The 25,662-nt window shown below is 45.9% G+C and overlaps 1 protein-coding gene across 1 annotated transcript in view; it reads right to left on the bottom strand.

Annotated features, from left to right (window-relative positions):
• The window catches only part of LOC136620287 (complement factor H-like), a 197,029-nt gene that overhangs the window by 605 nt on the left and 170,762 nt on the right, over positions 1 to 25,662 (bottom strand). The window lies entirely within an intron of this gene.

The following is a 25,662-nucleotide window of genomic DNA, read 5'->3' as shown; positions in this document are numbered from 1 at the left end:
TTAGCTCCGCCTCGTCCCACCTCTTGGAGGCAGAGAGGGTGCGGGAGCTTAGAGCACTGCTCCCGACTCTTCCAGCCTCCTCCCCCTGCAGAGAGAGACGCCGTATATCAGCTGGGCGTGAAAACCCAGCCGATATACGGTCGTGTGAATGCACCCTAAGACCTTCAAATGTTTTCTTCTTGCATCATATATATCATCCAAAAACTCCAGAAATGTGAGCCATACACTATATACAGGCTTCCTTCTATTGTCTGCTTTTTAAAAGAAATTGCTAAAACTTTTTGAACTGCAAACCAATCTTTATGTAGAAGGAAAATATTAAAACGTGACGACTAATCGCAAAATAAACAGTTGTAGAAATTATTAATAAAAAAACAATTATTAAAAAAAATTATATGAATTGTCTCAGAAGATTCTCTTCAGAATGTGGAAAATTGAGCATAAGAGTGGCTTCACACATGCGCATTTGCATGTGTAAAATTTACAGGTGCTATGTGCAGAGAATAGAACTCATTTATGTCAATTGGTACGTACATGTAGTGGCCCGAAACACCTATTTCTGGCCCCTTCATAATTGTCATACCTTTTATGTGGATGCACTATGCTGAGTACATTTGTGCGCCGAAAGTCCCCATAGAAGTCTATAGAAGGTGGGAGCAATGTGCGCACAGATACGCAATACATTGTGCAATTCTGCTGGAGAAAGAGCAGACCTGAGACTCATTAGGCTAAACAGCCATGTAAATCAGGGCGTGTACTGTGTACTGTGCGCAAATGAACATGCCCTGCATGCACAAAAAGTACAGCAAAATGCACAGACGTGTATGCAAATAAACCTCGTTCAAGACACACATACATTGCGCTTGAGTCTCACAGAAAAAAGGTTCTTGTACGTCTTTCAAATGGTCCCTATAAAATTAAGAGGTAATGAGATTTATGTGGGGTAATTATAGGACCAGACGGAACTGGAGGACCCTTACTGGCCCCAAGGAAGGCAGAGGGATGGGGGTCCTGAACTTTTCATTGTGTCATAGGGCATCCTTGACCAAGCGTGTTTTAGATCTGCTTAATGGTAAAGCGCGTAAAAGATGGGTTGAAGCGGAACAAGACTCGGCGTCACTTGGAGGGCAAGTATACGTCTGGATTCCGGGCAGGGATAGACACAGAGACTTGGGATTATCTCACTTCATAGATAATTTACTCAGCGCATGGATTGGTCCTGCCATTAAATCAGAATTTTATCAACGGGCCCACTCATTCCCCTAGTAGGTAACACCGGCCTTCTTTAAGGGTACCTCTTTGATGGCTAAGATGATAGATCCTGTTCCTAGGATACGGGATGTAATAACAGGTACAAAGTTAAATACCCTACAGGATATATTAGACGGAGGAGACCTTCCGGCCTGAGCTTAGTACCAGTACCTATAATTATGCCAATACATTAGGTCTTTAAGTAGCCTACAACAACTGGGGAGACCAATTACGACCTTTGAGAAGACCTGCATGTCAAACCAGGACATCCCATTGAATGTTTCTTCTCTCTATTAATCACTATTAGAGATGGATACATCTGGAAGAAACAGGGCATTGGAGTTGACCTGGGAAAGGGAGCTAGGAATAGACTTTCTGGTGGAGTCTTGGTTGAAGGCTTATTTCATGACCCACAAGATGAACATATCTGGCAGAATACAGGAGCTTAATTATAAAACTCTAACATGATGGTATAAGGTTATATCTCCAGTATACGGATCTTTGCTGGAGGTGCCTTTGTGAGCAAGGGACCTTTGTCCACTTAACCCCTTAATGACATGGCCTATTTTGAGCTTAAGGACCAAGCCTTATTTTTCAAATCTGACATCTGTCACTTTCTGTGCTAATAACTTTTGAATGCTTTTACTTATCAAGGTGATTCTGAGATTGTTTTTTCGTGACATATTGGACTTTATGTTAGTGTAAAAATTTCATCAATAAATTTTGTCCTTATTAGGAAAAAAAATCCAAATTTACTGAAAATTTGGAAAAATTCACAATTTTCAAACTTTGAATTGTTTTCTTTGTAAGATAGAAAGTCAAACACCACAACATAGTTATTAATTAACATTTCCCATAGGCCTACTTTACACAGCAATCATTTTTTAAGTGTTATTTTACTTTTTGCAGACTCCACAAAGTATATAAATTTAGCAGTAATTTTTCACATTTACTAGCAAATTTCAAAATCTAAATTTTTTAAGGACCAATGCAGTTCAGACATAGTTTTGCCGAGCCTGTATATCAGAATCCCCCATGAATTGCCCCATTTTAAAATCAGCACCCTTCAAAGTATTCAAAATGGCATTTAGAAAGTTTATTAACCCTTTAGATGTTTTACAGGAATTAAAGGAAAGTGCATCAAAAATTAGAACAGTTCCTTTTTTCTACTGATTTTCAATATAAAACCTTTTTTTTAAAATATAAAACAGTAGGAGTTAGCAAAGAAACAAAACTTGGAATGTATTACCCAGATTCCGCAGTTTTTAGAAATGCCCCATATGTAGACGTAGCCTGTTGTATGGGCACATGGTAGGTCTCAGAAGGAAAGGAGCGCTTCTTGTCTTTTTGAATGCAGATTTGGCAGGAATAATTTTCAGACCCCATGTAGTGTTTGCAGTGCCCCTGAGGTAGCAGTACATTTGAAACCCCCAATAACTGACCCCATTTTGGAAACTACACCCCTCAGGGAATTTATTAAGGGGTGTAGTGAGCGGTTTGAACCCACAGATGTTTGAGGAATTTTTTTTAACAGTTTGAGTTCAATACGAAAAAATCCAATTTTTCACATAATGTTTAGCTTTAGGCCCAGATTTTCATTTTTCACCAGTGGCAGAAGGAAAAACGTACCCCGTGATGCGTTACCCAGTTGCTCTCGAACACGGAAATGCCCCATATGTGGACGTAGCCTGTTGTATGGGCACATGGCAGGACTCAGAAGGATAGGAGCGCTTCTTGGCTTTTTGAATGCAGATTTTGCTGGAATAATTTTCAGACCCCATGTAGTGTTTACAGTGCCCCTGAGGTACCAGTGCATTTGAAACCCCCAACAACTGACCCCATTTTGGAAACTAGACCCCTCAGGGAATTTTTTAAGGGGTGTAGTGAGCGGTTTGAACCCACAGGTATTTGAGGAATTTTTTTAACAGTTTGAGTTCAATACAAAAAAATCACATTTTTCACATAATGTTCAGCTTTAGGCCCAGATTTATATTTTTTACCAGTGGCAGAAGGAAAAAACGTACCCCATGATGCGTTACCCAGTTGCTCTCGAACACGGAAATGCCCCATATGTGGACGTAGCCTGTTGTATGGGAACATGGCAGGACTCAGAAGGATAGGAGCGCTTCTTGGCTTTTTGAATGCAGATTTTGCTGGAATAATTTTCAGACCCCATGTAGTGTTTACAGTGCCCCTGAGGTACCAGTGCATTTGAAACCCCCAAAAACTGACCCCATTTTGGAAACTAGACCCCTCAGGGAATTTTTTAAGGGGTGTAGTGAGCGGTTTGAACCCACAGGTATTTGAGGAATTTTTTTAACAGTTTGAGTTCAATACAAAAAAATCACATTTTTCACATAATGTTCAGCTTTAGGCCCAGATTTATATTTTTTACCAGTGGCAGAAGGAAAAAACGTACCCCATGATGCGTTACCCAGTTGCTCTCGAACACGGAAATGCCCCATATGTGGACGTAGCCTGTTGTATGGGAACATGGCAGGACTCAGAAGGATAGGAGCGCTTCTTGGCTTTTTGAATGCAGATTTTGCTGGAATAATTTTCAGACCCCATGTAGTGTTTACAGTGCCCCTGAGGTACCAGTGCATTTGAAACCCCCAACAACTGACCCCATTTTGGAAACTACACCCCTCAGGGAATTTTTTAAGGGGTGTAGTGAGCGGTTTGAACCCACAGGTATTTGAGGAATTTTTTTTAACAATTTGAGTTGAGAACGAAAAATTCACATTTTTCCAATAATGTTCAGCTTTAGGCCCAGATTTTCATTTTTCACCAGGGGCAGAAGGAGAAAACATAGTCCATAATGCATTACCCAATTACTCTCGAGCACGGAAATGCCCCGTATGTGGATGTAAACTGTTATTTGGGCACATGGCAGGGCTCAGAAAGAAAGGAGCGCTTTTTTTGAATGCAGATTTTGCTGGAATAATTTTCAGACACCGTGTAGTGTTTGCAGTGCCCCTGAGGTACCAGTGCATTTGAGACCCCCAACAACTGACCCCATTTTGGAAACTACACCCCTCAGGGAATTTTTTAAGGGGTGTAGTGAGCGGTTTGAACCCACAGGTATTTGAGGAATTTTTTTTAACAATTTGAGTTGAGAACGAAAAATTCACATTTTTCCAATAATGCTCAGTTTAGGCCCAGATTTTTATTTTTTACCAGGGGCAGAAGGAGAAAACATAACCCATGATGTTACCCAACAGGGAAATGCCCCATATGTGAATCTAAACTGTTTTTAGGGCGCAGGGCTCAGAAGGGAAGGACTTAGCATGTGGCTTTATGTACAAGCTGTGCAAAGTACATCAGGGTAAAACGTCAGGGCAATAAAAAAATTAAAATTTCAGGGATGTGTGGTAGATCTTAAAACACTCATTTATACAGAGGCCGGGTTGTGTGGGGCACGTTTCACACTGGTATATGGTGTCTTTTCTTATCCCCTGTTTGTAGCACACTCTGCACCTCTTTTGGGTCCTTCCCTTCATCGCAGTGGAGGGAATTTCACTGAGAAAATGCTGCCCTGGTACAATTCTTGTGGCCTCGCTTCCAGAAGTACTGGGCCTCTCCCCCACCTCCTGGTCCCCAAATATTAGGTCCTTGATAACTTCCTCTTGAAATTCAAGGAATGTCCCCCTGTGGCCTGCACCTCGGAACAGCACGTAGGCATTATACAGTGCCATCTGTACGAGGTGCACGGCCAGTTTTTTGTACCACACCCGTGTTTTCCGCATGGCTCTATAGGGCTCCAGTACCTGGTCTGATAGATCGACCCCTCCCATGTACTTATTATAGTCGAGGACGCAGTCTGGTTTGGGGGTCTCTGCACTGGTACCTCGTACTGGGCAGGGGGTACTGCTTTGGCCGCGTATTGTCGTCAACATAAGGACATCCCTCTTGTCCTTATATTTAACGCACAATACATTGTCGCTGCATTGGGCCCGGCTCTCACCCCTTCTGAGCAGTTGCCCAAGCAGCGTCTTAGGGAGGCTTTTTTGATTTTTCCGAACAGTGCCACATGCCACTGTTCCTCTGGAAGCGAGGCACTGAAACAGGGGGACACTGGTATAAAAGTTATCCAGGTACAGATGGTAACCCTGGTCTAATAGTGGGTGCACCAGTTCCCACACTATTTTCCCTGTTACTCCCAGCACGGGGGGGCATTCTGGGGGCTCAATTTTAGTGTCCTTCCCCTCGTAAATACGGAACTTGTGGGTGTACCCTGATGTACTTTCGCACAGCTTGTACAACTTCACACCATACCGTGCCCGCTTACTGGGCAGGTACTGGCGGAATTTTAGCCTCCCCTTGAAGTGTACCAGGGACTCGTCTACTGCAATGTTTATCTGTGGGGCATACGCCTGGGCAAACTTGGCGTTAAAATGGTCTATTACGGGCCTGATCTTATACAATCGATCGTAATTGGGGTGATCGCTGGGGGGGCACAGCTGGTTGTCATTGTAGTGCAGAAATTTTAAAATACACTCAAAGCGCGTCCTCGACATCGCCATGCGGAACATTGGGGTGTGGTACAAAATATCGGTAGACCAGTACGCCCTGATTGTTGGCTTCTTTATTAGCCCCATGGTTAGTATAAGCCCCCCCAATTTTTTTATCTCTGGTGCATCCACAGGGGTCCACTTATCGGGTCTGGCATAGCTGGAGGTGGGATTTTCTTCTATAAAATTCTGGGCGTACAAATTCGTCTGGGTAACAATGTGGGCAATGAACTCTTCAGAAAAAAAAAACTTGAAGAAGTCCTTCCCTCTGAGCCCTTCCGTGTCAAATTGAATCCCTGGGTTCCCAATAAAATCAGGGATCTGGGGTCTGTAATCTTCCGGGGTACTCCAGTGAGCATCTGATGCATTGGGGTCAGTGGCGGTCCTTGCACGCCTTCTCGGGGGTGCAGGGAGCTCAGACTCGCTGGATGAGGATGAGGATGAGGAGTCGGAGAATGCCAAAAAAGTGGGGTCGTCATCACCACTACCTGAGTCCGAGTCTGATGCAATGATTGCATACAGTTCCTCTGAAGTGTACCTCCTGCGGGCCATATTTATATAAAATGGGGCACACGGGGAAAAAGTTTTATTAGATGGGACACTGTGGGATGGGGTGACCACGGGACGGGGGTCGGAAAGAAGGCGGAAACTTATGTGGTGTATTCACGTAAGTGTTTTTTTTTTTTCTTTTTTTTTTTTTTTTTTACACAGACGAATACACTGACACAACACGGACTAACGACACACTACACACTAGACGGACTAACGACACGCTACACTAACTAATGACGGGTGACGGGATAGGTAACGAAATGGGAACAACAGGAACTTTTTTTCTTTTTTTTTTTACACAGACAAATACACTGACAGTACACGGACTAACGACACGCTACACACTAGACGGACTAACGACACGCTACACTAACTAATAACGGGTGATGGGACAGGTAACGAAATGGGAACAACAGGAACTTTTTTTTTATTTTTTTTTTTTTTACACTGATTACACGCTGCGCTACACTACACTGCTGATCGCACGCTACAGCTCACTCACTACACTTCTGATCACACACTACAGATCCCTCACTCACTACACTACACTGCACTTCTGATCACTCACTCCACTCTGCTACACTACACTGCCTGATCAATCACTCACTACACTCACTACACTACACTGCCTGATCAATCACTCACTACACTCACTACACTACACCACACTGATCACTAACACTCACTCCACTACACCACACTGATGACTAACTCCTCTCCACTACACTGATCACTAACTCCACTCTGCTACACTACACTCCACTCCACTACACTCCACTCCACTCCACTACACTACACTCCACTACACTACACTCACTCCCTGCCTAATCTACACACTAATCGCTCTTTTTTATCACAGTAGGTGCTCTATCTACAAGCACCGGATGCTTGCACATGGAGCCCCTACTATAAACAGCGCGAAGTCTGCTGCTGCGCTGTGATTGGTCAGGGAGTTTTTCCCTGACCAATCACAGCGATCGTGGGGGAGGGACCGCTCTGATTGGTCCCCAGCCCGGACGCAGCACTTGTCTGCTGACTATGTCAGCAGACATCACTGCTGTGTCGCCGCGATTGTCACCGCGGCGACACTTTAATGGCATGACGTACCAGGTACGTCATGTTGCAGGAAGTATCCCTCTACCATGACGTACCAGGTACGTCCAGGAGCGGGAAGGGGTTAAGGTGATCCTGCACACTAATTCAGCCACTATGGCAAAAGGTGGGAACTCTGTATGCAGCTATTTGTAAAACTCGTTCAACCTTACCCCTGAAATGGCACTGTTGGCCATGATTTCGGGGTTGTTGTCACGAGCAAAAAGCTCCTTATCGCGCTTCTTTATAATAGCAATGAAGCAGATTATTCTTAGGGGACGGAAGTCCATAACTCCCCCTTCGAGACTCATGTGTCTGGAAGCAATAGACAACCTAAAATACATGGAGGAACTTTATGCCAAAGACGAGATGTAATTTTCTAAATTTTACGATACTTGGGCGGTTTGGCTGCAGTTTTGGGCTTCGTCTTAGCTGGGTGCATGGTTGATTAATGGTGTTGTTGCCCCCTGAACAGATTTGACACACCCTCTAGCAACGAAAACACGCTATGATCCAACAGTGAAATTGCCTCAGAGCTTTATTCAGACTGGACAGACCCAGTACCCTTAGCCCCCCACCCCCACTCCTTCTTTTTAGGGTTTTTCCCACCACTTCATAATCTCATTCTATTTCTTTACAAGGTTTAGATACCTTCATTTTTCTTCCTAGCCCCCAGATAATGGGATATTCTGCAACAAATATAAGGTGGATTATTTTATGTTTTGTTTTGCTATGTTTTATCAGAAAATCTGCACAGGTTGTTGATTAATCCCGAAACATACAGGAGTGAGGCAATGTAGCCTTGTCTTAATTATATTCTGATTTCTCCTATGAATGTATTGTTATATCTGATGCAGCTAATAAAATACTTTTAAAACATAAAAATGCATATGCCAGTTGAAGCCGCCCCCAAGGGCTCAGTCACACGGGCGCATCGGCACCCGTACACAGGCGCCGATGTGCCAGTGTGACTGAACACTCACTGCAGGAAGAAGACGGCTGTACCTCAAGACGGACGTCTCTCTGCAGTGCTGAAGAACGAACACATGACCGGCAATGAAGCCGATCACATGTTCTTTCTCCCGCACGTGCAGAGAGACGTCTTGAGGTACGGCCGTCTCCTTCCTGCAGTTACACGGGTGCCGATTTACGCTAGAAAGACCACTCACACAGGAACATCAATGCTGTCACCACTTATTTCAATACCTGTAATGCTCCGTGCATAGCCTGAGTGAGGGATGAGTATGAGATTGGTTTGTGGAGTGGTGTTTAACGTTTAGGGCTGCTGCAGACTAGTGAGACATGATTGTGCTCTGAAGAGCGCGCAATCACACTCCTTTACTGCACTTTTTTGCGCTGCCAGGCCATTCACAGTGGCACAGGACACTACCGCACCATACTTGAACAGGTGGGGCAGCCTAATTAGTAGCTTAGACAGGCTACTTAGTCCCCAGTGTCATCTAATAACCCCTTAGTGATGGAGCTTTTTTGTTTTTTTCTATTTTCATTTTTTCATCCTCCCCTTTAAAAAAGCATAACTTCTTTATTTATCCATCGACCTAGCTGTATGATGGCTTGTTTTTTATAGAACGAGTCGTATTATTCAATGGTACTATTTAAAGTACCATATAATGTATTGAAAAACATGTATGATTAGTATGATACCAAACTTTTATAGCTTTTGCTGCTGTACTACTTGTATTTTTTTCAAAGATATTTAGTTTTTTTAAATTATTTTCTGCGGCCATCTTCTGCGCACAATAACTATTATAATTTTTTGTCTACATAGTTGTGCAAGGGCTAATTTTTTGTTGGACATCCTGTAGTTTGCATTAGTACCATTTTAGAAGACATACAACTTTTTGGATCTCTTTTCTATTGGCTTCTTTCTTGCAGACAATGTGACAAAAAAAGCGCATGTCTGGCGTTTTTTTTTTCCTGACGATACTCACCGTGCATGGTAAATAATGCATTGCTTTGATAAATCAGACTTTTACGGACGCAACGATACCAAATATGTGTTTTTGATTTATTTAAATTCTATTATTATTAATATATGGCAAAATGTTTTTTTTTTACTTTCATTAGTTTTTTTAATAATTCGTAACTAGAGATGAGCGAACCTACTCGTTTAGGGCATTTTTGCACTCGAGCACCGCTTTTTCTGAGTAACTGACTACTCGGACGAAAAGATTCAGGGGCACCAGGGGTGAACGGGGGATTGCAGAGGGTGTGGGGAGGAAGAAAGAGAGAGAGCTCCCCCCTGTTCCCCACTGCTACCCCCCGCTCCACCACGCCGCCCCCCGGCGCCTCCCGAATCTTTTCGTCCGAGTAGTTAGTTACTCGGAAAAAGCGGTGCTCGAGTGCAAAAACGCCCTAAACGAGTAGGTTTGCTCATCTCTATTCGTAACACTTTATTGTTCTTATTTTAAATTTTTTTTTTAGTTCCCCTGGGAAACAACAACTTGCGATGCTTTGATCGCTCCTGCAGGCATCATACTGCGATCAGGCAGGCAGTCTATCAAGACACCCCACAGGGATGGCTTGACAGGTGTTGTGCCATGACAGCCCTGGGGTCTTTCAGAAGGCCCCCGGCTGCAATGATACCCATACGGCTCCCTGCAATCTCATCAGGGGGGGCTGTACGGGACCCCCGAACATCATTCAGGGGATTTAAATGGCACTGCCAGAATTGAGCATTTGAAGGGTTAACAGCACCAATCCGCCACGCAGCTTGTTAGGGCTGTTGCCGCAGAGTGCCAGCTATAAGAAACAGCTGACACCCTCGATGTTTGGATGGAGATAGCCCCACGAATGACGTAAAAACACTGTAGGCCTGTCACTAAAAGGTTGACATCACAAAATTACGCAGTTCAAAGGGAAATTTCATTTTGAACAAATTCGCATTTGCGTACCCTATAGACGTCTACGGCATGTACAAAAATAGAGCATGTCACATTTTTTTTGTGCGCAAAAAAACTCCCCATATGAGGGAATCTATTAAAACTAACAGATTTTATTGGATGCTCTTTGTGCAAACAATTTTGCGCACACAAAAATGCATGCCCTTGTGAAGGAGCCCTTGTAGCTGCACCCATGTTGTGGGAACGCCTACCAGGACAAATCATATCTTTTTATTTTTCCAAGCGCAGCATGCTTTGGGCCTCATGTCCACGAGCAGATCAGATTCCGCATGCAGGAGCCTGCAGCGGAATCAGACCCTGCCCGCAGCCAGCGACCGTGCGTATCTGTCCAAGCCTTCTTTTTTTTGTATTGCTCAGCCATTCATTAAATGACAGCTGAGCGCTGCTTTTGATTGGTCACAGCACTCAGCCAATCAGAGGCAGCACTTTCAGGAGGCAGGGATTTTTAAATCCCCAGTCAAAAGAAAATACTTTAGAACAGCGCAGGGAAGCCGAGAAGAAGACACGCCGGAGCTGCACAGCGCCGGAGAGGGGATGTTTGTTTTTTTTCAAGCAGCTAGGACTTATTTCAGGGAAGGGCTTATATTTCAAGCCTTTCCCCGAAAATCCCTGTGGGGGTTGGCTTCTTCCCATTGCTTTCAATGGGGATGCAGCGGCGTCGGGCCCATTGACAGCAATAGTATAGCACCATATCCTCTGCCACAGCTGTGACAGCTGTGGAAGGGGATTCTTTCATTCCCACCGGGAGTCCCATCATCAGTGGATACTATGACAGTGCTGTCACAGTGATGAGGGGACCTTCATGGAGTAGCTGCACTTCTCCAAGCACAGCTGCTCCAGTGTACGAGCAAAGTCTCATGCGCTGCACATATGAAACTTTGCCCGTTTATGCATTTTGCGCGTAGAGTGCATTTTTTTTACGCACATAGGCATGCAAAAAATCACGCTGGCCTGACAGAGCCCTAAATATGTGACACAATTAGAAAGCGAAGTTGCCAGGCTTTGTTATCACAGTCCGAATCTTAAATAGATATGCTCAGGTCTCTTTCCAAATGCTCAAGACATGAAGGCCTAGATTTATGTAATTTATAGCCTATATTAAGGCCCATTTAGACACAATGATAATCGCTCAAAAGATGTTGCTCAAGCGACTTTTGAGCGATCATCGTTGTGTCATTTACAGCGCAAGATGATCATTCAAGATGAGCGATCACCTTGCTCTGCCAACGGAGCATGCAGAAGACAAGCGGGGTGTCCCGCTTAGATTCTCCTCAGACTTCATGTACCGATGTCCCTCTGTAGAATGTGCCACCCCTCCCACTCTCCTCACTTTTTTAACCATTAAAGGAAATCCCCCTCTTTATTCAAATTTAATCCCAGACTGAAGGTTGCAGCCCCTTCTTAGCTTTAAAGGCATTCTCCATCTCTGCAGTCCATGTCCGCTTCCTTATGTACTTTACAGCCTTTCAGTATATGCACAAAACGGTCAGTTACATTTTTCTCAGTATATACACATAGAGGTGAGGTAGATTCTTTTCAGTATTTACACATAGGAGTGAGGTAGATTCTTCTCAGTATGTAAATCATTTCCCTGAGAAAAGAACTGTTATGTATCACGAATTTTCAGTTTTTCCCGCTTAGAATTAAATATTCAAGTTGTAATCCCTTTACTTTTACTATTAGTACATAAAGAATGGTTGTAGCAAATTTCATGTTTGTGCGGTTAAGATGTGTGTTATTAGTTACATCATATAGGGGGTCACTTACTTGAGCACTTAGAATTAAATAATCAAGTTGTGACAGCTTTACTTTTCCTATTTGGTACATTTGTATGACAGCGGGAAGTTAGAGAATTATATTAGGTAAATAACATAGGAGTGCACTTACTTTTGAAATTAGAATTGAATAATCAAGTTTTAACCCCTTTAACTTTAACCCCTTTTTACTTTTGCAAATAGAATTGAATAATCAAGTTTTAACACCTTTTTCCTATTTACGATGCTTGTGCCAAATTTAACTTATGCACGCCATGGAGAAGTTACATAACATAAGGGGTAACCTACTTTTGCAATTAGCATTGAATAATCAAGTTGTGACCCCTTTACTTTTCCTATTTAGGACCTAAGGAATGCTCGTGCCAAATTTCACACTTTTGCGAGTTTGAAGATGCAATTGCTCCATTGCTTGGATAGTTGACTGCATTATTTAGGTAGTGCATTCTACTATGCCTATGACAACAGGCTATTAGACTCCCCTGGACTTCTACAAGAAGCAGGGTCTATTTAGCTGAGTTACATGGCAAACACAGAGGCCTTTGTCAGGCCTACAGCTGCCATGGGAACTCAGTGGTAAATTGCGATCACATAGCAGGGTGCCAATGGGTGACAGGAAGAGCCCTTACCCCGTCATCTGCTTATATGCTGCAGTTGTTATTAATTGTGGCACTAAAATAACCCTGACAAGGCTACCTGATTTCTCTAGCGTTTGAGGGTTCCTTTACATGAGCGTATGCACAATTGCAGGCAACTCAGCGCAATATATTTGCGCCATGAACGAGTCTTTTTTGCATGCATATTTTACTGTATTTTTTCCGCATGCAAGACATGGGTTTCTGTAAATGAGATACAACTATGCACTGGTTTAAATGGCTATTTAGCCAAATGAGTGCCAGATGTGTTCTTTTTCCTGCAGAATTGTGCAGTGTATTACTTACTTCTTTGTGTATTGCACGTGTATTTGCACATGTACCCCCCTCCCCCCACACACACTTTTATGGGGACCTTTGGTGCACAAAGGTAGAATATGCTGCATTTTGTGTTCTCTTAACCCTTGTGAAAGAGCACAAACTACACTAATATGTGTTGTTATCACTGCTAATATAAGATCTCTGATGAGTTGTGTGAGCCAAATGGAACTTTTACCTCACAGCACTGCCTCCTTGCTGCTCTCCGCCTCTTAGCATGTGAGGTAAAAGCTCTATGTGTGACAACAATATATAATAGTGTAGTTTGTGCTCTTTAACGGGGATTAATAGTGCAAGGAATCATTACTGACAGGCAGAAGAGCTCGAGGCTTAAGGCTCATTTACACGCAACGAATCATTCACAATTCATTCAAACAAGTGAAAATGAGCAACAATCGTTATGTGGAAATGCAAAGTCATCGTGCACTATTTGTTCACTTGTTGTTTATCGCTGAGTTTTAGCCTTCATAAAAATAGTCTTTAGTTCATTTGCTTGTCATTAGGTTTAAACGGCATTCGTTCAGTCTTTCAAATGACTTGAGGGGAGGGCTGATTGCCCAGCTAAACACAATGACTCATGCCTCAATAGACAATGTCTTTTTTCTTTAGACTAATTAACAACCACCTGCTGAGAGATTCCTCACATATACACACGCTCACCTGAGCAAACAACATATATAGTGTTTAAATAGCTGATGAGGGAAATGGCAAGGATTTCAAATAATTATATTTATGTGTAAACACTCAGCATTTGAAAGTCATTGGTTTATTCAAAAGACAATCATTGCATGTAAACGGGGCATTACATAGGTTATCAGCTCTATTCCCCTTATACTACCCATCATAGCAGAATGGGCTCTGTATTTACAGACATTTTCATTTCTCAATGATGGTCACCTAGACAAAATGAGTAGAGATGAGCGAGTATACTCGCTAAAGGCAATTGCTCGAGTGAGCATTGCCTTTGGCGAGTATCTCCCCGCTCGAGACGGAAGGTTCGGGTGCCGGCAGCGGGCAGGGAGCTGCGGGGGAGAGCGGGGCGGAACGGAGGGGAAATCTCTCTCTCCCCGCTCCCTCCTGCTGACAGCCGCTACTCACCGCTCCCCCGCGCCGTCACCCGAACCTGCAGTCTCGAGCGGGGAGATACTCGCTAAAGGCAATGTTCGCTCGAGCAATTACCTTTAGCGAGTATACTCGCTCATCTCTAAAAATGAGCAGTTAGACATAACTAAAATGTATTCGCAGATCTATTTACCATACTGAATAGTCTATTTTTTATTATTTATTTTTATTTCTCAGAGAACCCATTTCAGATCATGTCTTTCAGTGCCTGGGAACTCAACACCTCGCAAAAAATAAGCTAAATTTTTACTATTTTTTGAAAAAAAAACCAAAACAGATATTTTTCCAAGAAACCCACTTTAGAATTAAGGTAAATTCACATGTAGCATCAAAGCCACATCAAAATCCACTGCATTGGTGCTGATTATGACACAGGTCCATAGCAATAACCAAGAAAATTGGCAGTGGCAATAGAATAACCTAATGGTTATAATCTCGCAAACACAAAATAATAAATTGTAAACTTTATTAACATACATGCGCTCAAAAAAGGACAGACACTTTAAAATTAAGAAGTAGATGGCTGAACTAGATCTTGACTATGTCCAGAGAGGAACTAAGTGTATGTTAGCTAGGCAAGCTGAAAGGGTAGGATACAAAAAGTGTGAGTTAACCCCTTAGTGATCAGCCCATTGCCTTTTTACGTCCTGGCCTTCTGGGCTTAATTCCAAGAGGACGTAAAAACATGCCTCCTCTGGGAATGACAGCCCTGCACGCTCAGGATGTGATAGCTCCATGCTGCCAGTTACCGGAGGTAGCCGACAGCATGGAGCTGTCATCCAGGGCCGTGGGACCCCACCCCCGGTCACGCGATACCGGCGATCGCGTTAAAGTTAACGAAAAGTTGAAAAAAGTTAAAATTTCAGCTCCCCTTACGGATCCGATCCGTAAGGGGAGCTGAGAATACTCACCCCCCGTCCTTCGCGCCGTCCAGCATCTTCTTCGTTCTCCCCGGCCCTGCCACTAGCGTCTGCGCATGCGCGCCAGACGCATTACGTCAACCGCATGCGCAGAGAGCAGGGAGGCCGGGGAAATTTAAAAACTCCCTGCTCCCGGCTAGTATGAGTAGCTGAGAGCAGGGAGCTGTCACCGGGAGCTGCTGTATGCGGAACCCGGTCACATGATCGCTGCTATCCAATGGATAACAGCGGTCATGTAAAAGTTAAAAAAACTTGAAAAAGTGTAAAAAAAAAAGAGAAAAAGTTTGTTTCATCTCCCCTCATGGATCATATCCATGAGGGGTGATAAAAATTACATACGTAAAGCCCCCAGATTTTTTCGCTGACATTGCCCGGCTTCTGTGCATGCCTCTGTCGCCAAAATGACGGAAGCAGGCTCAAAAGCCGCAGATTGGCGGGGTAATTTGAAATCTTCCTGCACCTGGCTACTAAATGTAGCCAAGAGCCTGGAGATTTCATGCGGTGCCACGGTACGAGTTTCCCAATGGATAATGGTGATCACGTAAAAGTTAAAAGACAGTTAAAGTTTGACGCTCCGTTCAGTTTGGCCCCCGTTGTGCATCCAGACAGAAGGTTAGGGCTAGAGATGTGCGAGCGTACTCTTCCAAGCTTGATGCTCGTTCGAGTATTAGGGTACTCGAGATGCTCTTTACTCGAGACGAGCACTACGCGGTGTTCGAGTCACTTCCATTTTCTTTCCAGAAAAGTTTGTGCCGTTTTCTGGCCAATAGAAACACAGGGAAGGCATTAGAACTTCCTCCTGTGAAGTTCCAGCCCTATCCCACCCCCCTGCAGTGAGTGGCTGGGGAGATCAGGTGACACACGAGTATGTAAACTGGGGACGGCCGCGGCTCGCCACAGATGCACGCTGAGAGACATTAGGGAAAGTGCCGTCCTGCTGTAGCTGCTATAGGGAGAGTCTTAGGCTGTTATCTTCGTCTTCAAGAACCCCAACGGTTCTTCTTAGGGCCACATCTGACCGTGTGCAGTACTATTGAGGCTGCTTTTAGCTGTTTTGCACTTTTTTTTTTTGTATATCGGGAGTGCAGACCATAGCGTCCTCAGTCTGCAGTCATTTTACTAAGTATAGGGGCAGTACTGCTGAGGCAGGGACAGTGGTACAGGGAAAGAGATATACTGGCTATATAGGCAGTGGGCTTTTTCAAAAAAATTGGAAAAAAAAATCTTTGCGCTGTCTGTGACCGTGTTCAGTTTACTGCGTGTCTGCTGGGGGTAGTAGTTGCTCACTATTACCCAGCTAGGTGTTACTGCAGCCTTGCGCATAATTTTTTCTGGCTGCACTGTGCTTTCAATAACCACAGTCATCCTCCAACAGGGGAAATCCATATACAGGCTATATAGGCAGTGGGCTTTTTCCCAAAAATTGGAAAAAAATACTATATTTGGGCTGCCTGTGACCATCTTCAGTTTACTGAGTGTATGCTGGGGGTAGTAGTTGCTCATTATTACCCAGCTAAGCCTGTGACCGTCTTCAGTTTACTGCGTGTCTGCTGGGGGTAGTAGTCGCTCATTAATACCCAGCCTTGCGCAGAATTTTTTCTGGCTGCACTGTGCTTTCAATAACCACAGTCATCCTCCAACAGGGAAATCCATATGCAGGCTATATAGGCAGTGGGCTTTTACCCAAAAATTGGAAAAAAATACTATATTTGGCTGCCTGTGACCATCTTCAGTTTACTGCGTGTCTGCTGGGGGTAGTAGTTGCTCATTATTACCTAGCTAAGCCTGTGACCGTCTACAGTTTACTGCGTGTCTGCTGGGGGTAGTAGTCGCTCATTATTACCCAGCTAAGTGTTACAGCAGGCTTGTGCATAATTGTTTCCTGGCTCTGCTGTGTCCGTTACATGATCGCCGTCATCCTGTCCAGTGGGAAAGAGTATACATATATACGCTGCATACGGTGTCTGTCTGGTTTTTCACCTCACCATTTAAAAAAATTGAAGCAAAATACTTAAGGCCTACCACTGGCCTTTGGCAACTTGACTGGTTCTGCCCTGTGAATTCCAGTAGCTCAGTCATACGCACCTAGGTCTGACTACAGGCTTGCGCATAATTGTTTCCTGGCTCTGCTGTGCGTTACGTAAGCGAAGTCAGCCTCCAACCACAGGCCAATAAGCGGCACATTTAATTACAGCGTTCTGTTTCTGCTCTACTTGTAATACACCATGCTGAGGGGTAGGGGTAGGTCTAGAGGACGTGGACGTGGATGTGGGCAAGGACGCGGAGGCCCAAGTCAGGGTGTGGGCACAGGCCGAGCTCCTGGTCCAGGTGTATCGCAGCCAACTGCTGCGGGATTAGGAGAGAAGCAAGTTTCTGGGGTCCCCAGATTCATCTCACAATTAATGGGTCCGCACGGTAGACCTTTATTAGAAACTGAGCAGTGTGAGCAGGTCCTGTCGTGGATCTATCCACCGTCACCACCCAGTCTTCTATGCCGTCCACTGCTGCATCCCTGAATCCTCTCGCTGCTGCTCCTCCCTTCTCCCAGCCTCCTCCCTCCCAGCAAATGACACATTCAGAAGAGCAGGCAGGCTCCCAGGAACTGTTCTCGGGTCCCGGCCTTGAGTGCGAAAAAATGGATCCTCTATCACCTGAGGAGTTTCTCATGACCGATGCCCAACCTTTGGAAAGTTCCCGGGATCCGGGTGAGGAGACTGGGGACTTCCGGCAACTGTCTCAAGAGCTTTCAGTGGGTGAGGAGAACGATGACGATGAGACACAGTTGTCTATCAGTTAGGTAGTAGTAAGGGCAGTAAGTCCGAGGGAGGAGCACACAGAGGATTCGAAGGAAGAGCAGCTGGACGATGAGGTGACTGACCCCACCTGGTTTGCTGCCTCTCCCCTGGGCCCCAACCTGCCACTGAGATCCAACCCCCCACTCAGGACACAGGCACTACAGTCTCCCGGCCTGCACCCACACCCTCACCTCCGCTGTCCTCGGCCTCATGCAGCAATGTCTCTCAGCGCAGCGTCCAGCCGTTGCTAGCGCAACTGTTTGAGCGCAAGTGCAAGTACGCCGCCACGCACCCGCACGCTCAAGCGTTAAACGTGCACATAGCCAAATTGATCAGACCGGAGATGCTGCCGTATAGGCTTGTGGAAACTGAGGCTTTCAAAAACATGATGGCGGCGGCGGCCCCGCGCTACTCGGTTCCCAGTCGCCACTACTTTTCCCGTTGTGCCGTCCCAGCCCTGCACGACCACGTCTCCCGCAACATTGTACGCGCCCTCACCAACGCGGTTACTGGCAAGGTCCACTTAACAACGGACACGTGGACAAGCACAGGCGGGCAGGGCCACTATATCTCCCTGACGGCACATTGGGTGAATTTAGTGGAGGCTGGGACCGAGTCAGAGCCTGGGACCGCTCACGTCCTACCCACCCCCAGAATTGCGGGCCCCAGCTCGGTGCTGGTATCTGCGGCGGTGTATGCTTCCTCCACTAAACCACTATCCTCCTCCTCCTCCTATGCAACCTCTGTCTCGCAATCAAGATGTGTCAGCAGAAGCACGTCGCCAGCAGTCGGTGTCGCGCGGCGAGGCAGCACAGCGGTGGGCAAGCGTCAGCAGGCCGTGCTGAAACTACTCAGCTTAGGAGAGAAGAGGCACACGGCCCACGAACTGCTGCAGGGTCTGACAGAGCAGACCGACCGCTGGCTTTCACCGCTGAGCCTCCAACCGGGCATGGTCGTGTGTGACAACGGCCGTAACCTGGTGGCGGCCCTGCAGCTCGGCAGCCTCACACACGTGCCATGCCTGGCCCACGTCTTTAATTTGGTGGTTCAGCGGTTTCTGAAAAGCTAACCACACTTGTCAGACCTGCTCGGAAAGGTGCGCCGGGTCAGCGCACATTTCCGCAAGTCCAACACGGACGCTGCCACCCTGCAGACCCTGCAACATCGGTTTAATCTGCCAGTGCACCGACTGCTGTGCGACGTGCCCACACGGTGGAACTCTACGCTCCACATGTTGGCCAAGCTCTATGAGCAGCGTAGAGCTATAGTGGAATACCAACTCCAACATGGGCGGCGTAGTGGGAGTCAGCCTCCTCAATACTTTATAGAAGATTGGGCCTGCCTGGCAGACATCTGCCAGGTCCTTGGAAACTTTGAGGAGTCTACCCACATGGTGAGCGGCGATGCTGCAATCATTAGCGTCACCATTCCTCTGCTATGCCTCTTGAGAAGTTCCCTGCAAAGCATAAAGGCAGACGCTTTGCGCTTGGAAACGGAGGCAGTGGAAGACAGTATGTCGCTGCATAGTCAGAGCACCCTCATATTAATATCTCAGCGCGTTGAGGAGGAGGAAGAGGAGGTGGAAGAGCCTGAGGAGGAGCAGGGGGAAGAGACAGCCGGCCCCACTGCTGAGGGTACCCATACTGCTTGCCTGTCATCCTTTCAGCGTGTATGGCCTGAGAAGAAGGAGGAGGAGGATCCTGAAAGTGATCTTCCAATGAGGACAGCCATGTGTTGCGTACAGGTACCCTGGCACACATGGCTGACTTCATGTTAGGATGCCTTTCTCGTGACCCTCGCGTTAGATGCATTCTGGCCACTACGGATTACTGGGTGTACACACTGCTCGACCCACGGTATAAGGAGAACCTTTCCACTCTCATACCGGAAGAGGAAAGGGGTTCGAGAGTGATGCTATACCACAGGACCCTGGTGGAGAAACTGATGGTAAAATTCCCATCCGACAGCGCTAGTGGCAGAAGGCGCAGTTCCGAGGGCCAGGTAGCAAGGGAGGCGTGGAGATCAGGCAGCATGTACAGCGCAGGCAGGGGAACACTCTCCAAGGCCTTTGCTCCGTACAACTACTAGGTGTCGAAGCTGGACACGTAGCCTGAACTCGCGCTGTATGCCCTGGAGGTGCTTGCTTGCCCTGCGGCTAGCGTCTTGTCAGAGAGGGTGTTTAGTGCGGCTGGGGGAATCATCACGGATAAGCATACCCGCCTGTCAACTGACAGTGCCGACAGGCTTACACTCAAAGATGAACAAAGCCTGGATTTCCCCAGACTTCTCTTCTCCACCAGCGGACAGCAGCGGTACCTAAACAATACGTAGGCTGCACCCGCGGATGGAAGCATCGTTCTCTATCACCATCAAAAACGGGGACCTTTTAGCTTCATCAATCTGTGTATTATATTCATCCTCCTCCTCCTGCTCCTCCTCCTGAAACCTCACGTAATCACGCCGAACACGCAATTTTTCTTAGGCCCACAAGGCTCAGTCATATTACTATTGTAAACAATTTTTATACGTTTCAATTCTCATTAAAGCATTGAAACGTGCACCTGAACCAATTTTTATTTTAACTGGGCTGCCTCCAGGCCTAGTTACAAATTAAGCCACAGTAACCAAAGCGATTAATAGGTTTCACCTGCCCTCTTGGTTGGGCATGGGCAATTTTTCTGAGGTACATTAGTACTGTTGGTACACCAATTTTTTTGGGCCCTCGCCTACAGTGTAATCCTAGTAATTTTTATGGGCTTCGCCTGCACTCATGGTACAGCAAGGTGTGTGGGGTTGGCCTACACTTTTGCTACATAAATGTAACTGAGGCCTTGTCTATACTGCAACTACTGAAATGTGAAAGAGACTGTTATCTCCCTAAACTGCTGCAACGGGAATGTTACTGGGGCCTGTCTTGACTGCTACTACTACTGAAATGGAACTAATACTGTGCTCCCCCTATACTGCTGCTTCGGAATTGTTACTGGTGCCTGTCTTCACTGCTACTATTACTGAAATGGAACTAAGACTGTGCTCCCCCTATACTGCTGCTTCGGAATTGTTACTGGGGCCTGTCTGGACTGCTAATACTACTGAAATGGAACTAATACTGTGCTCCCCCTATAATGCTGCTAGTGATATGTTACTGGGGCCTGTCCCTAATGCTACCGCTGAAATGTTACTAATTCTGGGCTCTGTCTATACCGCTGTTAATGCTATGTCACTGGGGTGTGGAAACGGAGGCTTCCCAAAGACATGATGGTGGCGAGGCCATTTCCCACCAACGCGGTTACTGTTAAGGTGCATATAACCACGGACACGTGGAGAGGACACGTAGTGCCTCCAACAATGAAAACATTCTTGGCAAATACCTTTGCATTGGTCCGTCTGGTGGCAGTCCAAGAATTTCACCTTTACCGACACAACAAGAGAGCCTCCCCACCATCCCACCGCCACGGCCCACTTAATCCTGGCCCCATTCCAAAAACCAACTAAATAAAACCGCGCTACTAGGTCCGCAGTCGCCACCACATTCCCGCCAACGCGGTTACTGTTAAGGTACATAATACCACTCTGACTAGGGCATGCACTGTGGGCCGAAGCACACCTGTATTGTATGTGACGTTAGCTCTGCTGAGCAGGGCACTGCAATGGGATACATTTATGTACCGCCGATGGGTTCCAGGGAGCCACCCATGCTGTGGGTCCACAGGGACTTCACATTAGGGATTTGTACCTGCCAGTGTCTATGGATTAAAAACCCTGGTCAGACTGGGGCATGCAGTGTGGGCCGAAGCCCACCTGCATATAATCTGACGTTAGCTTTGCTGTCCAGGGCACTGCAATGGGATATATTTATGTACCGCCGGTGGCTTCCTGGACCCACCCATGCTGTTGGTCCACACAGAGTTGTAACTGCATGTGTCTACTTATGAAGAACCCCAGTCTGACTGGGGCATGCAGTGTGGGCCGAATGCCCACCTGCATTAAACCTGACGTTACCTCAGCTGTGCTGGGCACTGCAATGGGATTTATTTATGTACCGCCGGTGGGTTAGGGACTTCACATTGGGGATTTGTACCTGCCTGTGTCTATGAATTAAAAACCCCGGTCAGGTTAGGGCATGCAGTGTGGGCCGAAGCCCACCTGCATGTAATCTGACGTTAGCTTTGCTGTCCAGGGCACTGCAATGGGATATATTTATGTACCGCCGGTGGCTTCCTGGGACCCACCCATGCTGTGGGTCCACACGGAGTTGTAACTGCATGTGTCTACTTATAAAGAACCCCAGTTTGACTGGGGCATGCAGTGTGGGCAGAAGCCCTCCTGCATTAAACCTGACGTTACCTCGACTGTGCTGGGCACTGCAATGGGATATATTTATGGACAGCCGGTGGCTTCCTGGGACCCACCCATGCTGTCGGTCCACACGGACTTCACAATAGGGAGTTGTACCTGCCTGTGTCTACTTATAAAAAAACCCAGTCTGACTGGGGCATGCAGTGTGGGCCGAAGCCCACCTGCATTTAATCTGACGTTAGCTCTGCTGTCCAGGGCACTGCAATGGGATACATTTATGAATTCATGAATGGGTGAGTGAGTGCTGCCTCTGATTGGCTCAGCGACCAATCAGGGGCAGCTCTCAGCTGTCATTCAGCTGAGAGCTGCCCCTGATTGGCCCTGCGCTGAGCCAATCAGAGGCAGCACTCACTCACCCATTCATGAATTCATGAATGGGTGTGAGTGAGAGCTGCCTCTGATTGGTCAGGCTGTGACCAATCAGAGGCAGCTCATTCAGCAGTCGGGGATTTTAAATCCCCGGCAGCTGAATACTACAGAGAGCAGTTCAGGAGAACTGCAGCCAGCCACGGCTGAACTCTGTCTGCCGGGACAAGGTGAGTATATATACTGTATATTTTTTATTTTTACACATTTCTGGATGAATTGCAGGGAAGGGCTTAAATATTTAAGCACTTCCCGACAATTCATCCCGCGATTGCCGGCAGCCCATTGCTTTCAATGGAGCCGCCTGTATTGCCAGCTCCATTGAATTCAATGGGCTAACATCGTTCTGCCGGGACAAGGTGAGTATATATTTTTTTTATTTTTACACATTTATGGATGAATTGCAGGGAAGGGCTTATATATTTAAGCCCTTCCCGACAATTCATCCCGCGATCGCCGGCAGCCCATTGCTTTCAATGGAGCCGGCTGTATTGCCGGCTCCATTGAATTCAATGGTCAGTGCTCGTTTAATCGAGACGAGTACCGCGTGGTGCTCGTCTCTAGTAACGAGCATCTCGAGCACCCTAATACTCGAACGAACATCAAGCTCGGACGAGTATGCTCGGTCATCTCTAAACAGGACGTAAACGTACGCCTGTGGATGGCACGGGATCAGAAGCTGAGCCTGCGCTGTCCCACAGCGGGAGCTGGCTGTTACCAATAGCTGGCCTCTTGCTGCAACAGCGGAGGCAGATAAGGACAGCGACCCCGGCGGTTAACCCCATACATGCCTTGATCTATGTAGATCATTGAAACCCTGTGATGCAATTGCGGAGGGTCTATGGGTTTCCATGGCAACAGAATGCCAGGAACTGGCATCTAGGCTTGCCATTGCCATTGCCTATGATTGCTATTATAAGTGATAAGGCATTGGAGTACATAAGTCCTGCAATGCTTTATTATAGCAATCATAGCTCCAATGGTTAAGGTCTTCTTCAGGAAAGTGTAAAAAAATAAACGTAAACAAAAAACCCTATTTGTATAAATGTAAAAAAAAACTATTTTTTTCCCTACTTGTATAAAAAAATTAACCCCACATCACATGTTGGTATCATCATGTCTATAATGACCTCTACTATAAATTGAACACACTGTTTATCATTCACAGTAAAAAACGTAAAAAAATGGAAGCAAAATACTTATTTTATTCATTTTACCTCACAAAAAATGCAATAAAAGTGATTAAAAAATCCATATGTACCCCAAAATGGTCAGAGCTGTGACAGCTGTGGCAGAGGATTTATTCATCTTCGAGGGAAGTCCCCTTCTCACTGAACACTGTGACAGCACTGTTACAGTGTTCAATGACAAGGGGGCTTCCTGCAAGGCTGAAGAATTCCCCTGCAACAGCTGTCACAGCTGTGGCAGAGGATCGCGATGTTCTCCTATTGCTTTTAATGGGATTGGCGCTTCTGCAATCCCATTGAAAGCAATGGGATGCCAGCAAGCCCTGCAGGGATATTTGGGGAAGGGCTTTAAATATAAGCTTACCCTGAAAAATCATCCATAGAATGTGCTAAAAATAATTAAAAAAATATGCTCACCTCTCCTCAGCTGCCGGGGCTCAGGTGTTTCCAGCCTGTCTTCTCCCTGCTCTGCTCTGAATCTTTTTCTGCAGGCGGGGATTTAAAATCCCCACCTGCTGAAAGGACTGTATCTGATTGGCTGAGCGCTCAACCAATTACAGGCAGCACTCAGCTGCTAATCACAGGCAGTGCTTAGCCCCGGCAGCTGAGGAATGGTGATAACATATATATTTTTTATTTTTAACACACTCTAGGGATGATTTTCAGGGAAGGGCTTATATTGAAAGCCTTTCCCCGAAAATCCCTGCAGGGCTTGCCGGCAGCCCATTTCTTTCAATAAGCCTGCAGAATCACCGGTCCCATTAAAAAGCAATGGGAAAACATCACGATCCTCTGCAACAGCTGTGGCAGGGGATTCTTTACTCCAGTGCTGTCACAGTGTTCAGTGACAAGGGGACTCCCCGTGGTGAATATTTACAGGCATATTCACATTGAATGACAGCTGAGTGCTGCCTGTGATTGGTCACAGCACTCAGCCAATCACAGGCAGCACCTGGCCATTCATTGAATTCAATGAATGGCCAGGTGCTGTCTGTGATTAGCTGAGTACTGTCACAGTGTTCAGTGACAGGGGGACTCCCCGCTGGGGAATATTGACGCGCACCACAGACCTATGGTGCACGCATGTCCTATCTTTTACAGATGCGCTTGTTTGCACGCCTGTAAAACACGGACATATGCACACCATAAGGAACCAATGGTTCTAATAGACGCGTGTTTTTTTTTACACAATTGTGCGCACATAAACACGCTTGTCTGAATCCACCCTCACAGAGATCTGTCCTGCAAAAATAAAAACGCTATGAAACTTTGAATGGTGCAATGTAAAAATAATTATAATTTATTATTGTGCAAAAGTGGAAAAAAAAAAAAAAATTGTAATATTTTTTGGTATCATCGTGATCGTACCAAACCACAAAAAAAATGTATTGTGTCATTTATACTGTATCATTAACACTGTAAAAAAAATTAAAAAACAATGGCTGAATTGAGGGCTCAGTCACATAGGCGCCGATGCACCCGTGTTACTGCACAAAGAAGACGGCCGCACCGCAGGAACGATCGACTCTCCACACAATGGAGCCGATCATGTGTTCTTTCTTCCGGCAGTGCATAGAATCATCCACTCCTGCAGTGCGGCCATCTTATCGTGCAGGAACACGGGTGCATCGACGCTCATGTGACTGAGCCCTGATGTGTTTTCTCTCCCTGCTCTCAAAATAAAAAATTTTAAAAGTTTTAATTTTAAAGTTTTAAGTTTTTAAAAGTTTTACAATACATTATATGGTACAAAAATGGTACCAATAAAACTATAGTTTGCCATGCACAAAACAATATTGATGGAACAATAAAAAAGTTACAGCTTTTGAAAGGGGGA

This window comes from Eleutherodactylus coqui, chromosome 3 (genome assembly GCF_035609145.1).
Source record: "Eleutherodactylus coqui strain aEleCoq1 chromosome 3, aEleCoq1.hap1, whole genome shotgun sequence".
Taxonomy (NCBI): Eukaryota; Metazoa; Chordata; class Amphibia; order Anura; family Eleutherodactylidae; genus Eleutherodactylus; species Eleutherodactylus coqui.
This window is presented reverse-complemented; position numbering and strand designations above follow the sequence as displayed.